We start from the raw sequence: 15,205 nt of genomic DNA on the forward strand, positions 1-15,205 counted from the left end.
ACTGAGGAAAATTTAACCAATGCGAATAGTGACCTTAAGGAGCTACAAAAGATGAAGGATGATCTAGCCAAAGAAACCGAGGAACTAGGGATCCGTGCCACAGAGAAGAAGTCACTCGCGGATATGATCGCAGCCTTAAAGGCTTCCGCTGCCCTTGTTGAAGATGAGTTTGAGGAGACCAAGGGGCTGATGGCTCAGGATGAGTTAGTTGTAGATGACGGTCTGGTCAACGCCTAGGAGAGTTTTGATAATATTGTGGCTCAAATCAAGGTTATGAATCCTAGTGTCGAGCTCTGTAATGCGAAGAGCAACTTTGTCTATTAGGTGGTTGACGGATAGATCATGGTCCCCGATTTCCTTAAGGAGGATGATCTAACGGAGGAGATGCTGGAGATCGTCCCAAACGAGCCTAACCTCGAGGAATCTTCCCAGGAGAAGTTCGCTCCCAAGGAGCAGCCTGTCAATGATGCCCAACCCATTTCAGAAGAGCAGCAGCTGTCTACTTGATTAGTTATGTTGTTTTCTGTTCGGCCTGCGTGCCATGTTAAAATTTGTTGTGTTTAGGGTGTGGCCCAATTAGTGTAATATTTGAACAGTTGTGGTCATTATGGCCACTTATTTTCGTTTTGGTAGGGCTTGGCCCTGTTTTATGTATCCTTCACAATCACGGTCCTTGTGGCCGCTTTTTATTTTTATTAATCCGACCTTGGTGGTCGAGTACTTTTTATATGTTGTTTATACATATTTTTGTGTGTTTTAATTGCATGTTTGTATGCCCGTCCGTCGAGGATGTTTAATTGTTATATTTCACTAAGTGTTTTAGCGTTGCTCGGTGAGTAAGCCCATCATTTCAGGTCCATTATTAATTGTATTTTGTAAAGTATTTGGGGTTTACTCGATAGTAACAGAGTTTGATAGCATGGGAAAGCGGTCGAATGATCAGGCTTGTTTTCTTGGCAAGGGGAGGAGCTCATGACACGTTTGTGACCTGAGTCTCTCGGCGTGAACGGTCCCTCGTAACATGGGTGTTTTGCCATTATGGTACAAAGACGACGGGAGTCAGTTGAGTGTCCCTTGTCAAGCAGAGGATCTGCTCGTGATGTGAGCGAGATCTTGCCTTTTGTTTCAAGTTGGATGTTGCGCTTGTACCTAGGCGTGAATATGTGGTCGGGCATGCTTGGATGATCGTTCCACCAAGCATATCTACAGTTCGTGGCCTTAGATGTAATATTGTTTCAGCTTTTCGGTGTGCCATGGTCGAGCAAGTTCTTCCCCGTCTAGTCGTTCAAAGTAGTAGGCCCTATTTTCAGTTTTTGCACGGACTCGGTATGGGCCTTCCCAGTTCGCTGCGAATTTTCCTTCGCGGGAGTCTTTGTGGTTCCCTTTCATGACAAGGCTACTGACTTCAAAATTTCTTCACATGACTTTGGCGTCGTGCCTTATAGCTATTTTTTGTTTAAGTGAGGCTTCTCGGACGGATACCCCGGCCAGACTTTTTCGACCAGGTCGAGCTCCTCTCTTAGAACCTCATTATTTTCTTCCACGTCCATGGGAGCTTCTGTCCGCCTGGAGGGTACATGTATCTCGATCGGGATTACTGCTTCGATTTTATAGGTTAATCGGAATGAGGTTTCCCCGGTTGTTGAGTGGGGTGTCGTGCGGTAGGCCCAGAGCACACTATGGAGCTCCTCGACCCACCTCTTCTTAATCTCGTCAAGCCTTTGTTTGAGGCCGCGTAGGATAACTCTATTCGCTGCCTCAGACTGCTCATTTGTCTGGGGGTGCTCAAAAGATGCGAAATGTTGTATGGTGCCGAGTTTGAACATGAATTATTGGAGATTTTTGTCTGTGAATTGTGTCCCGTTTTCGGTAACGATCTCCTGGGGGATGCCGAAGCGGGCGGGAATGTTTTGCTTGTAAAATTGAAGGATGTTTGAGAAGTGATTTTGTCTAGGGCCTCAGCTTCTATCCATTTTCTGAAATAGTCTACCCCTACTATGAGGTATTTGTTTTGGTTGGATCCTACCACAAAAGGTCTGAGGATATCTAATTCCCACCACGCGAATGGCCATGCGAATGACAAGGTTTTGAGCTCGTTGGGCGGTGCCAGGTGCATGTCCCTGTGGCGTTGGCATTTATCGCATTTCTTTGCGTTCTCTTTTGCGTCGAGCTAGATGGTCAACCAGTAATATCCAGCTCACAAGGCTTTTCGAGCCAGGGATCTCGCGCGGGATATGAGGGATTTTTTATTCCTCAACATAATTGAGGAGATGAATGGAGAATCCTCGTCTGTAAAGCTAATCTTCAACCAGGACATATGAGCAGTCGCTGCGCCTAACTATGTTGGCCTCTTTTGTGTCAGACGATAGTTCTTCCTTCGCGAGGAAGTTATAGACCAGGTTCATCCAACAGTTGTTATCCTCGATGACGTTAACGTCGGGGGCCGTGGTGGGCTACTCTATGCTTGGTCGGGGAAGGATTTCTTGGATGACGAATTTGTTTCCGCCTTTCTTCTTTGTGCTCGCGAGTTTGGACATGATGTCTGCCCGGAATACATGTGGCATAAATTATGAATTAAAAATAATAAAAAATGTAGTCACACCATCATTTTAAGTGATATGGCTTGACCAAGGGTTAAAAGCAAATATTTTTCAAAAGTTAAGGTAATACATGCAATTTTTTTTTGCAGGGGATTTTTTCAAAAGAGGCCTATATGGCAGGGGGAAATAGGTATTAATCCTTTATTTTATTTCCTAGTTTTATGTTTTTCTCTATTGTAGAATTTTACAATTATTAATAGTTTAGCAATTCAACTTTCTAATATTTGGTACTCTCATTTTTTAACTTCAATTTCTCTCATGACAAATCTTATCTATGTTTCTCAATTTTACTTCACCTTCACTCAATCTTATCATCTCATTGTCACATCCATACCACTTGTATCACCTAATCCATACACACCATATGCATTTTCCTATAACTCAAATATTCATGGTTACCAAAGCTATTGAAACAAGTAGTAGCACCAACCTTATCAAATTCTCATCAGATCATCTAAACTTTAAAAAAAATTCAAAAGATGAGAATATTGTAGAAGATTTGAAACTGGGGAGAAGAGAATGGCACATGCAAGCTTGTTGAGAGTCTGTGGGGTGAAGACAAAAGATGATAGAAATGAAAGACATTGGAACCTTTTTATAGGTTGTGAGTGACAGACAAACTAATGACTTCATTTTAGGCTATCTAATTAGGGTTGCAAGAAATATGGGTAGGTCATGAATGACTCATATTTCTAAGAGGTTTGAAAATCATCATAATTAGGGGAGGTGAAATATTCAAACAACAAACGGATAATGGTTGGCCACAATCCAAGGTCGCCACATTTGGAGAAATATGAGTAAAGTGCTCGAAAAATAAATTCCAACGAGATACATTAATTAATGGTCTACCAGTCCTAGGAAAAAATTTGTTTTACATGGCTCATGCTTGAGGGATTGTGTACTTGTCCATTTGCCAAGAGAGCTTCAAAAAAACCCTTCATCCTTACACGACTCATTCTTGATGAGATGTGTACATGTCTATTTTTTGAGAGGGATTCAAAAAAGCACTGCCCCCTTACATGACTCATTCTTGAGGCGATGTGTACACGTCTGTTTTTTGAGAAGGCTTAAGAAAAGCACTTATCCCTTACATGGATTATGCTTTAGGGGATATGTACATACCTATTTTTTTAGAGGGCTTTAGGAAAGTACTTCGCCCTTACATGACTCGTGCTTGAAAGGTTATGTACATGTTTGATATCTTAGTTCGGGTTCTAGGATGGTTCGGAGTTAACCCCGATCTAATAGAGCTAGCCTTGTTTAAAGAATTTATCCCAAAGAATGTGGTTGGGTTGAAATATATAATGGACCAGACCAGTTATACCAGCCCAAGTTTAGCACAAGTCAATATCTGATCAAGATATGATTGAGAAGATATTTATTACTAATAGATATTGGGATCCAGGATTTGGAACAATCAAATATGATTCTCAATTAACATCAAGAGATCATATCAATCATAATCAACCACATTAAATAATTTCTAATAGAATTTCGTGTAAGGCGGGTCAGAACTACTATATAAGAAGAATATCGCAAGAGAAACATTTATTCACAATTCACTAGATTATTCGATTGTGGATTTATTGGTATTCATAAGTAAAGTTGTTATTAGTTTACTTTTATGAGTGCACTTAATAGCTTGATCTAAACTTAATTTATAAATATATGGTTTAAGAATTGGAATATTTTGATCCATTACATTCTTAAAAAAAAAGTCAACTTTTGTATTAAGGTTGTTAGAATCAAATTTTTACCTTGACTAATTTTGTCCAGGTAAAATCAAAACGTAAAATCATAAAAAAAAATTCTTATTAAATTTAGATGCACGACATGTATATATATCTACTTATTTAATATTGTAAATGCATCAATAATTTAAAATTTTAACATAATTATAAAGAAAAATATACTAAATCGTCATAATAAAGTATAAAATTTGTAAACTTGTATCAAATTACATAAATTATCCATAAGATCATAAAAATTAATATCCAAAAGATTATCCAAACAACAAGAGTTTCATAAGTTTCTCAAATTAAAAAAAAAAAACAAGTGTTTTCATCTTCATCTTCAAGTTAATCGAATGTTCAATCCTTTACAACATCATATTCATCAAAATCTTCATCTTCAACTTGATCAAACTCATCTCTAGATGATAAATTTTCTTTATATTAGATCCAAAGACAAAATTATTAAAAAGTGGAGCTAGAGGATTGCTTGAACCAACATGCACTAACCTCAACACTGATAGGTTAATGTACATTCTCATCATTATCATCATTAGCATGTCCGTCAGATATAGTTAAAAATTCATATCAAATTCAATATCAATAAATTTAAGCGGTTCCTTATTTTCAATTTCTTTCTTTGTTAAGCTCATATTAGCTATCGTATAAATCAAATAATTCATTCTTTGTTAATGTAATCAATTTCTTTTCTTGGTATGTACCTAGAAAATAAAAGTAATCAAGTTTTAACTATAAACTAAAACTAATAACAGAAATTTAAAACTATAATTAAATTTTAAAATTCAATTATCAAATACGTGTTATTTCTTTGGTATGTTCTTTATCTCTCAAATATGTTTAGGAGAAGTCGTTTAATGTGAATAAAATAAAAAAGTGTGAGAGTAGTTTTCGAGGGTTAAAATATAAAATGGGATTTTGAAAACTTGACAAAAAAGGTAGAAAAAGGCCAAATAATAAAATTTAACAGTTTTACATAATTTCACCAATTTCAGAGCGATTTAAATTATTTAATATTGTCCCAAAATACGATTTTACTTAAAAGAAAATTTACCTGCGATTTTACATAAAATGTTGACCCATAAACAAACAAAAAAATCATAGAATTCAGATTTTAAATAGCAATTTTACCGTTTTATATAAACTTCATTATCAAATTAGACACTAATCAAATAGTTTTTTTTATAGTGTATGAGGAAGTGCATTATCCCTCTTCGGCACTTAAGAGTATTACATTTAATTGACATTGCATTTTAATATAGTTGAATTAATTGAACCATGATACGAAATATCTTAGTAATTTTATCTCCATTCTTAATTTTTACACATTTATCTATATTCACGTCTTAATTTATTTATTTTTTTCATTCAATGTTATGCCCATTGTCAACTGAACATGTGCAGGTTCTGAATTATCTAGCAGATGATTACTCAATTGCAACTCCAATATCAAACATTTGTTTATGGAGTTAGTATAGAAATACAACCCTTAGCTCATACAATTAACACCACCTTATGTAGTGGAAGACCCATCTATAGGTTATATATCATTGTATTTTAAAGCAATTAACATAATGTTGTAATATATGAAAGTTTATTACAAAGGTGTCTTCTAAAATGACAAAATGATGGAAGTGAGTAAATGCTAATAAATGTATGAGATAAAATCCTACATTGAAATATTCACTCACTTTGTAAGCCTTTATAAGGAGTTATCATTAGCTCAATAAAAGGACAAAAGAGTGTAAGTATCAGATATGCCTAAGAGGGGGGGGGGGGGGGGTGAATTAGGTACTTTATAACTTTTTCGGTTTTATGGTGTAAAGTGATTATTTTTCTGGTTTATGGTAATGTTATTAAAGGATGTAAAGTGCAGAAAAATAAATGACACAAGGATATATCCTGGTTCCCCTCACAAACCGAGAGTACTCCAGTCCCCTTACGCAGTAAGAGATTTTAATATAGTTGGTATCTTGTACAAGCTAAACCAAACACCAAGAACAATCCTCTTGGACCAAGAACAATCCTCTTGGATTTTTCACTAAGACCACTTATGAGAACAATCCTCTCAAAGTGTCTAACTTGTTTCCAACAATCCTGGATAACAAGAATACAACAAGTATTTGATTTTGTATAAGAGTTTCAATAGAATAACAATGTATCAATCACTTGATTGATCTTCTCTTTCACATAAAACAATTCACAAGGATAAGTTAGTGCTCAATGTATATGAATGTATGAGAATATTTTTCTGAAAAGATATGTAGCAATGCAGAAAATTTCTCAATGAAATTTAAACAAAAAGGAACACTTTGTTTGAAAATATTTGTGAGCTAAAGGTTGTGAATATTATGAAAGAGGTAAAAAATAAAATCTGAAAAGTATAGAATATATAGGTGACTTTACACCTTTTAGAATGGTTGCATATTGATGAAACAATGCAATGATTAAAGACTTGAAAGACAAATTCGTTTGGATTCAAAACAGCCTGAAAAAGTGCCACTGGTTCAGATGTAACCGGTTACCTAAACGATGTAACCGGTTACATGATTACGTTATGCCCAGAAAATTCAAATTCACGACCATGTAACCGGTTACCTAAATGATGTAACCAGTTACATCATGTTGAAAAACATCAATAACAAATGTGAAACGCTACTGCCAGCAATGTAACCGGTTACATGATATTGGTAACCGGTTACATCATACTAAAGATGTTTAAAAACTTTGTTTAAAGGGGCTAAGACTTTATGGTATGCATTTGTATGAAACTTTGATAATGCATATGTATGAAAGTATATCTTTTGAGCACTAAACAATATCAATGTAAAAGAGTTTTAGTTTTGTACCAACATTTGAAGATCAATTAAACCAAGTCTTTAATCTTCATGAAAGTTGTAAGTCTTGATGTTCTATCCATTTCTATTTGCTCATCCTTTTTGAAATATGTTGTCTTCATCAAAACTAAGTCTTCAAGTAATTTTTGGAGAAGCTTGAAAATACAAAGAGGATAAAGTATCCCATGGACAAATGTGGCCGTCCAAACATTATGCCACTTGTCTCATCTCATCCATACAACCACTTGCACCGGCGACACCGGCTCCGGGTCTGAGGGTATATAGGCGCTAGTGGTGTAGACGGCACTTAGGCACGACACATTGGAGAAATCGAGCTATTCGCGACGTTAATAAGGTGGCTCCGCTCTTTTCTACATTTGAGTTTTTGCCGGTCTTGCGCAAACTCGATAAGGAAACTCTAAGACATTCGAGAGTGCTTAAAGTACTATAAGAAAACTGTTTTACTGAAGGAATGGTCAAACTTTGTACTACCGATAATATTGTTAATGAAATTTATAATTCTGCTTATATGCTTGAATCTATTTCCTTATGGCACTCTAGATTAGCACATATTGGTATTAGTACTATGAATAGACTAATTAAATCTTGAATGATATCATGCAATATTCATGATTTCGAAAAATACGAAATATGTGTTAAATAAAAAATGATAAAGAAACCTTTCAAAAATGTTGAAAGAAAAACAAATGTGCTTGATCTTATCTACTATGATCTCTGTGAATTTAATGGTATGTTGACCCGTGGGGAAACCGTTATTTGATAACGTTTATCGATGATTGTTCTAGGTTCACACATGTATACCTTTTAAGGCATAAAGATGATGCTTTTAATGCCTTTAAGACATATAAAGCAGAAGTAGAAAATCAATTACGTACAACTATAAAAGTACTTATAAGCGATAGAGGCGCTGAGTATTTTTCAGCAGAATTTGATGCATATTGTGAAGAATACGACATCATACACGAATACTCTGCGCCTCGCACACCACAACAAAATGGCATGGCCGAAAGAAAAAATAGAACATATCAAGAGATGATAAATACTATGTTAATGCATTCATAATTTCCATTTAATTTGTGGGTGAAGCATTATTATCCGCATGTCACATAATGAACATGATTCCTTTAAAAACCACATGCATTTCTCCATATGATAAATGAAAAGGAAGATCACCAAATATTGGTTATTTTAGAGTGTGGAGGTGTGTAGCATATTACAAGAATATGGATCCCAAAAGAACAAAATTAGGTCCTTGAGGGATTAGATGTGCCTTCATAGGATATGCACCAAATATCAAAGCATATAAACTTTTAAATCTAGAGGCTAACGTAATTATTTAATTCCATGATGTGGAATTCTTCGAAAATCTCATCACAAAGGATAAGGAACTTGAGAATCCCACAATTGAAGAGTCTCGTGACAAAGATTCGACACGGATTGTTGAAACACAACTCGAACCAAGGAGAAGCAAAAAATCACGGAAAGCTAAGGATCTAGGACCAGATGAAATCGATTCTTAACTTATTTCCATCTATCTAGTAGGAGTATATAGCAAGAAGGATGTTCATAAAATTCCTATTATTCTTCAAGTTGAAGGTGATCCTAAAACATATAAAGAAGTAGTGGCTTCTAGGGACGCTTCTTTTTGGAATGATGTTATCCAAGATGAAATGGATTCAATTATGTCCAACCACAGTTGGGAACTAGTTAATCTTCCAAAGGTATCAAGACCCATTGGATTCAAATGGGTGTTTAGAAAAAAGTACCACAGTAACGGTACATTAAACACCTACAAGGCTAGACTAGTAGCAAAAGGATTTAGAATATTTTGACACATATGCACCAGTAGAAAAAACTACGACGATTAGAATATTGTTTGCACTAGCTTCCTTAAATAACCTTATTGTTCATCAAATGGATGTTAAAACAACATTCCTAAATGGAGATCTCGATGAAGAAATCTATATGGAGCAACCAGAAGGCTACATGCTTACTAGAAATGAACAAAAGGTATGCAAACTTGTTAAATCTTTACACAGTTTAAAACAAACATCAAAATAATGACATCAAAAATTTAACACTTCCATACTTTCAAATGGGTTTATTCCAAACTCTTGTGACGAATGCTTATACACAAAGGTGCGTGGAAATGTTGTAATATTTCTATGTCTATATGTTGATGACATGTTGATTATTAACAATGAAATGAATGGAATCTTATAAATAAAGAGATTTCTAACTTCCACATTCAAGATGAAAGATCTTAAACTAGTGGACACTATACTAAGGATCAAAGTAACAAAAACAGTGGGGGTTATAAACTTAATCAAACACATTAAATTGAGAAAATGCTGGAAAATTTCAAACACCTAAACTTTAAGGAAGTAAACACTTCATTCGTTCCTAGTGTCAAACTTCAAAAGAACAATGGGAGAACTGTGGCACAATTGGAATATACAAGTGCAATTGGATGTCTAATGTACTTAATGCAATGCACCAGACCAGAAATAACATTTGCAGTTAGTAAGATGAGTAGATTTACTAGCAACCCAAATGATGAACATTGGAAGGCCATAACTACGATTTTCGGTTATTTGTTAAAGACCAAAAATCTTGGCTTTCATTATGGTAAGTTTCCTGTCATACTAGAATGATATACTGACGCAAGTTGGATATCAAGCGTTGGAGATTATAAATCTACAACTGGATGGATATTCACATTAGCCGAAAGTACGATTTCTTGGAAGAGAAAGAAACAAACATGCATTACTCTCTCAACCATGGAATCAAAGTTTTTGGCTCTTGCGTCTGCTGGACAAGAAGCATAATGGTTGAGGGACCTTTTATTGGAGGTTCCGTTAGCTAAAGACAATGTTTTAAAAGTGTTGATACATTGTGATAGTCAAGTCACCCTAGCTAGAGCATTCAGTGAAGTATACAATGGAAAGTCTAGACACGTAGGTCTTAGACACTCTCTCATGAGAAAAATGATAAAGGATGAGATCATTTCACTGACATATATACAAACAAGCTATAATTTGGTTGATCCATTTACTAAACCATTGGCCTGAGATTTAGTAAAGACTATCTCGAGAGGTATGGGATTAAAACTCCTTGAATGAGAGTTCGGACAATGATAACAACCCAATATGAAGTTAACACATCTTAACCTAAGATTCAATGGGTAACAACAAGTTGCTGATTTGGAAGTTTGTGCAACATTCCGTGACAATGTTGACTATTACAAATTGAGGGTTGAGTTTTTAAGAAACTCTTAATGAAGTTCCATATCGAGGATATGTATCTCAAGAGATACTAATGAAACTTCACCTATATGAATTTCGAGATGGTGCCATCTTAAAATGAGAGTTGGAGTTTCTCTCTTGAAAACAGGAAAAGTGTGTATAATAACGTCGGTCTGATCACATGGGACAATGGTTCAAAGCATAGCTACCTAACGTTTCGATTAGGCTTTGCATTATCTTTACTAAGGTTAAGTTCAAATCAAAAGATACCTAATTGTATTAACACTTTTTTACTTTCTATATTCTGGAATTAGATTTGTCATTATTAGAACAAGTGGAGGATTGTTGTAATTTATGGAAGTTAATTACAAATGTGTTCCAAAATGACAAAATGATGAAAGTGAGTAAATGCTAATAATTGCATGAGATAAAGTCCCATATTGAAAGATTCCCTCGCTTTTTAAGTCTTTATAAAGAGTTAATATCATTAACTCAACAAAAGGACAAAATAGGATAAAGTGTCACATGGACAAATGTGGTAGTCCCAAGCATTATGACACTTGTATCATCCATACAACCACTCGCACCGGGGACACCGGCTCTGACTTCGGGACTGCATCTGAGGGCGTGGGTTTAGAGGTGCTAGTGGCGGCTTGTATACGGAACTTGAAGAAAAAAAACATAATTGTTATCAAATGACAAAAAAAAATACTTTTTAAAAATTACTTAAAACATAAACTATCATCAATCTCCCAACAATAGAACTCATATACTCTTCAAAACAAATATATAACTACATCTTCCTTTTATAATTTTAGACGATATAAAACATTTTTAGCATGCTTATTTTCAATCCACACCAATAAATCAGTGAAAAAGTTTGAAGAAATTGGCCAGCTCAATTGGTTATGCAAGGAACCAATCAATTTGTTAATTGGTTTGATCTTGAATGGATTCAACAACAGTCAATTTTTTTATTTTCCTTATTAATTATTTACTTGTTTGGTTTTTATCCATTCAATCATTATATATAATCCAAAATATATAAATATAATTTAACGTTTTAACACTTCATTATAAACACATTAGACTTGTGGAATTGGTTTTGATTGAAGACTTATTTCTCATTCCTATTTTGTGGATGCCCCATCGGACTGCAGGTCAGGATACCCTACAACCTAAGTTACACAAAACTTGACAGTTATATATGAATCACAAACTCCGGTAATAATTTAAAAAACTAAATAAATTTAGTGAAATTATAAATGTTATTGTTAGTTTTAGTGTCAGACACCTGTTGGAATCGCCCTAACTCTATGAAGAATTCCGAATCAATCTTGATGAACAAGATTCAATCACACCGATTGAATTCTTTCTTGCTCTCCACTCTTAACTCGAGTGAATCAACCAACCTTAGTTGCAAGATGATTATGCTGCACAATTGTTAATAGAAGAATAAAAGAAAAATGAATTGGGAAGAGAGGAAATTAGAGTTTGAACAAAATAAAGGGAAGAAGAAAAATTTCTGCATAGTTTCTCTTTATCCTTCAAACTGCAAGTGAGTAAGTATACAGTAATAGGGGTTACTCCCTATTTATAAATTTTGGGTTTGCTTGCTCCCTAGGCAAAGCCCAAAATCTGCTTCGACATTTCGACAACTAAAAAAATTCGACACACACTAAGTTATTTCGACACGACCTTGTTTCTGTCGAGCAACCTGCTTCGACACAAAGAATTACAATTTCAACAGACCATTTAATTCCTTGTGTCTAGGATATCTACATTCATCATAAATCTTTATTTATTGAACACTTCGACCTGCACTTCTTTTGTCATGATGTTTGTAATCTGATTATGAGTTCTACAATGTTCCAAGTTTAGCTTCCCTTTTGCTACTTGTTCTCGAAGATAATAGAACCTCATTTCGATGTGCTTACTTCGTCCATGTGCTATCGGATTCTTCACTAGATTGATAGCAGACATGTTGTCGATCTTCATGGTAATTGCACCATGATTCTTCGTTGTATTCTCTTCGATCATGTTCACCATCCATGTTGCTTGACATGCGCAAAGAGAAGCATCTATGTACTATGATTCACACGAAAATAGTGCCACTATTGGTTTTTCTTGAACTTCAAGCAACTGGTGCATCACCTAGCATAAACACATAACCAACTGGGGATTTTTTAACCTTAGCATCACTACACTAACTTAAGTCGGTGTAATCCACTAGCTTGCATTCTTTTCCTTCATCAGCTGCAGGAAACAGAATGCCATAGTCGAGAGTTCCTTTGAGGTACCTTAGTATCCTCTTTGTCGCTGCTAGATGTGATACATTTGCCTTCTACATGAATCTACTTACAATACACACACTGTGTGCTAAGTCAGGCCTTGTGTGACAAAGGTATCTTAATGACCAAATAAATCTTCTATATTGTGTTGGATCAACATCATCTTCATTTGAGTCTTTCGACAGTTGTACTCTTGATTCAACAGGTGTCCAAATTGAGTTGTATTCTTCCATATCAAATCTCTTGAGTATTTCACTTGCATATCTTCTTTGATGCATCATTAAACCTCTACTGCTCTTGTAGAATTCGATGCCAAAGAAATATGAAATGTCGCTCATATCAGGCATTTCAAATTCCTTGCTAAGATCATTTTTGAAGTCTTCGACCTCTTTCTTGTTGTTACCTGTTATCAACAAGTCATCGACATAAAGACATAGTATAAGCAATTCACTCTTAATTTTCCTTACACATACTCCATGTTCAGTTGTGCACTTCACAAATTTCTTTTCCCTTAGAAAACTGTCTATCTTCTTATTCCAAGCTCCTGGAGCTTGTTTGAATCCATACAAATTTTTTACTATCAACACATGTTTGAACGCTAAATTGACGCTAAAATGTTATTAGTGTCCATTTTTTTTACTTTTAGCGTCCATTTTGTGTAGATGCTAAAACTATGTTTTCTTGTAGTGTTAACATAAACTCTAAAATATGAAGAAAAAAACATGATTAAACTCTAAAATATGAAGAAAAAAACATGATTGTTATCAAATTAAAAAAATATATATTTTGTAAAAATCACTTAAAACATAAACTATCATCAATCACCCAACTGATAGAACTCATACACTCTTCAAAACAAATATATAATTACGTCTTTCTTTAACGATTTAATATATTTTTAGCATATGCATATTTTTTATCAACACCAATAAATTAGTGAAAAAGTTTGAACAAATTGGCCGGCTTAATTGGTTGTGCAAGGAACCAATCAATTTGCTAATTAGTTTGAGCTTGAATGAAATCAACAACCTTAAATTTCTAAATTTTCTTATTAATTATTTATTTGGTTGACTTTTATCCGATTCAATAATCATAACCCAATACATATATAAGTATGACTTATAGTTTAACACATTAGATTTATGAAATTGGTTTGATGGAAGACTTATTTCTCATTCCTATTTTAAGGATGCTCCATCGAACGATTGGTCAAGATATCCTACAACTTTAATTACTCAAAACTTGACATCTATGAATCAAAGACACCAATAATCATTTAAAAAATTAAATAAATTTTACATAATTTATAAATGTTAGTGTTAGTGTCGGACACCGACATAATACATATTTTTTCTTTTAAAGGTCGGTGCTACATAAATTCACAGTAATTGCATTGCATCATCATCCAACGTCTAAAAGTAGTACCTACTTCATTGGCTTAATTAAAAACAAACATCAAAAACACTAAAACCTAACTACTAACGTGTTGAAACAAAAGTGGAAAAGTTTTATTATTTAAATAAATTTTTTTTTAACTATATCCAAAATAGGTTGTTGATGAGCCTTTATCGTGAAGTTAGCCTTTTTATTCCATCTGTCTGTGGCAGTTTCTATCAACTAATGTCAAAGCTTATCCTATATAATAATTCCCTTGAAAGACATATGAACAAACAATTTATTAGTTTTAGTGTGGAGTCTTAACCATCATCATTTTTTATGAAAATGTGGAGATTCAATGTATCATGGGACCATCATGATGTTTTCATTTGCACGCAGTTGCATCAAGACAAAAGGAACTGGATTAAACTTTTACCATATTTGTGGTGTGTTTGTTTGGTTTTAGACGTTGAAAAGATGGTTCATTAATTCTTATATTGAGTTTTCAAATAGCTAGTTAATCATTTATTGTGTCTAATTGAAGATACTTTTAACGTATACAATACATTTATTTGACAGAAATATAAGCATGCACTTATTTGTTTGAAGAATTCAATTCAATTCAATTCCTTCAAATGATCATGTTTATAAAAACAAATCTGTGAGATATTGGATCGAACTCTAGTATGGCCGAAGGGTAGCTTCTTGGTTCGACAGGGTTAAGCATGAAGTCGAAGGTTGTTCACATGCTTGTGTCGAAGATGCTAGGGTTGTTAGCATGTTAAATTAGGTTTTAGTGTTTAAACCCTAATTTGTTAAGTTAGCTTGTTTATTAAGTTGGCTTGTGTAATGGGTCTTGTGGAAAAAGCCCATTAGTTAGTATGTTAGGTTTTATTATAAATAGCATACTAGTCTCTCATCATTGCTAAGCTGCAAATCCTAATTTAGGGTGAAAGAGGTTATTTGTTATTCTTGTAAACTTGTAATCTTGTTTTAAGAGAAAGTATATGAATAGCAGTTATAACCAATTTCTTGTGTTCTTCTTATCTTCCCTAATTCCCTATTATACTTTGTTATTGGTATCGT

This window comes from Vicia villosa, unplaced genomic scaffold (genome assembly GCF_029867415.1).
Source record: "Vicia villosa cultivar HV-30 ecotype Madison, WI unplaced genomic scaffold, Vvil1.0 ctg.000029F_1_1_1, whole genome shotgun sequence".
Taxonomy (NCBI): Eukaryota; Viridiplantae; Streptophyta; class Magnoliopsida; order Fabales; family Fabaceae; genus Vicia; species Vicia villosa.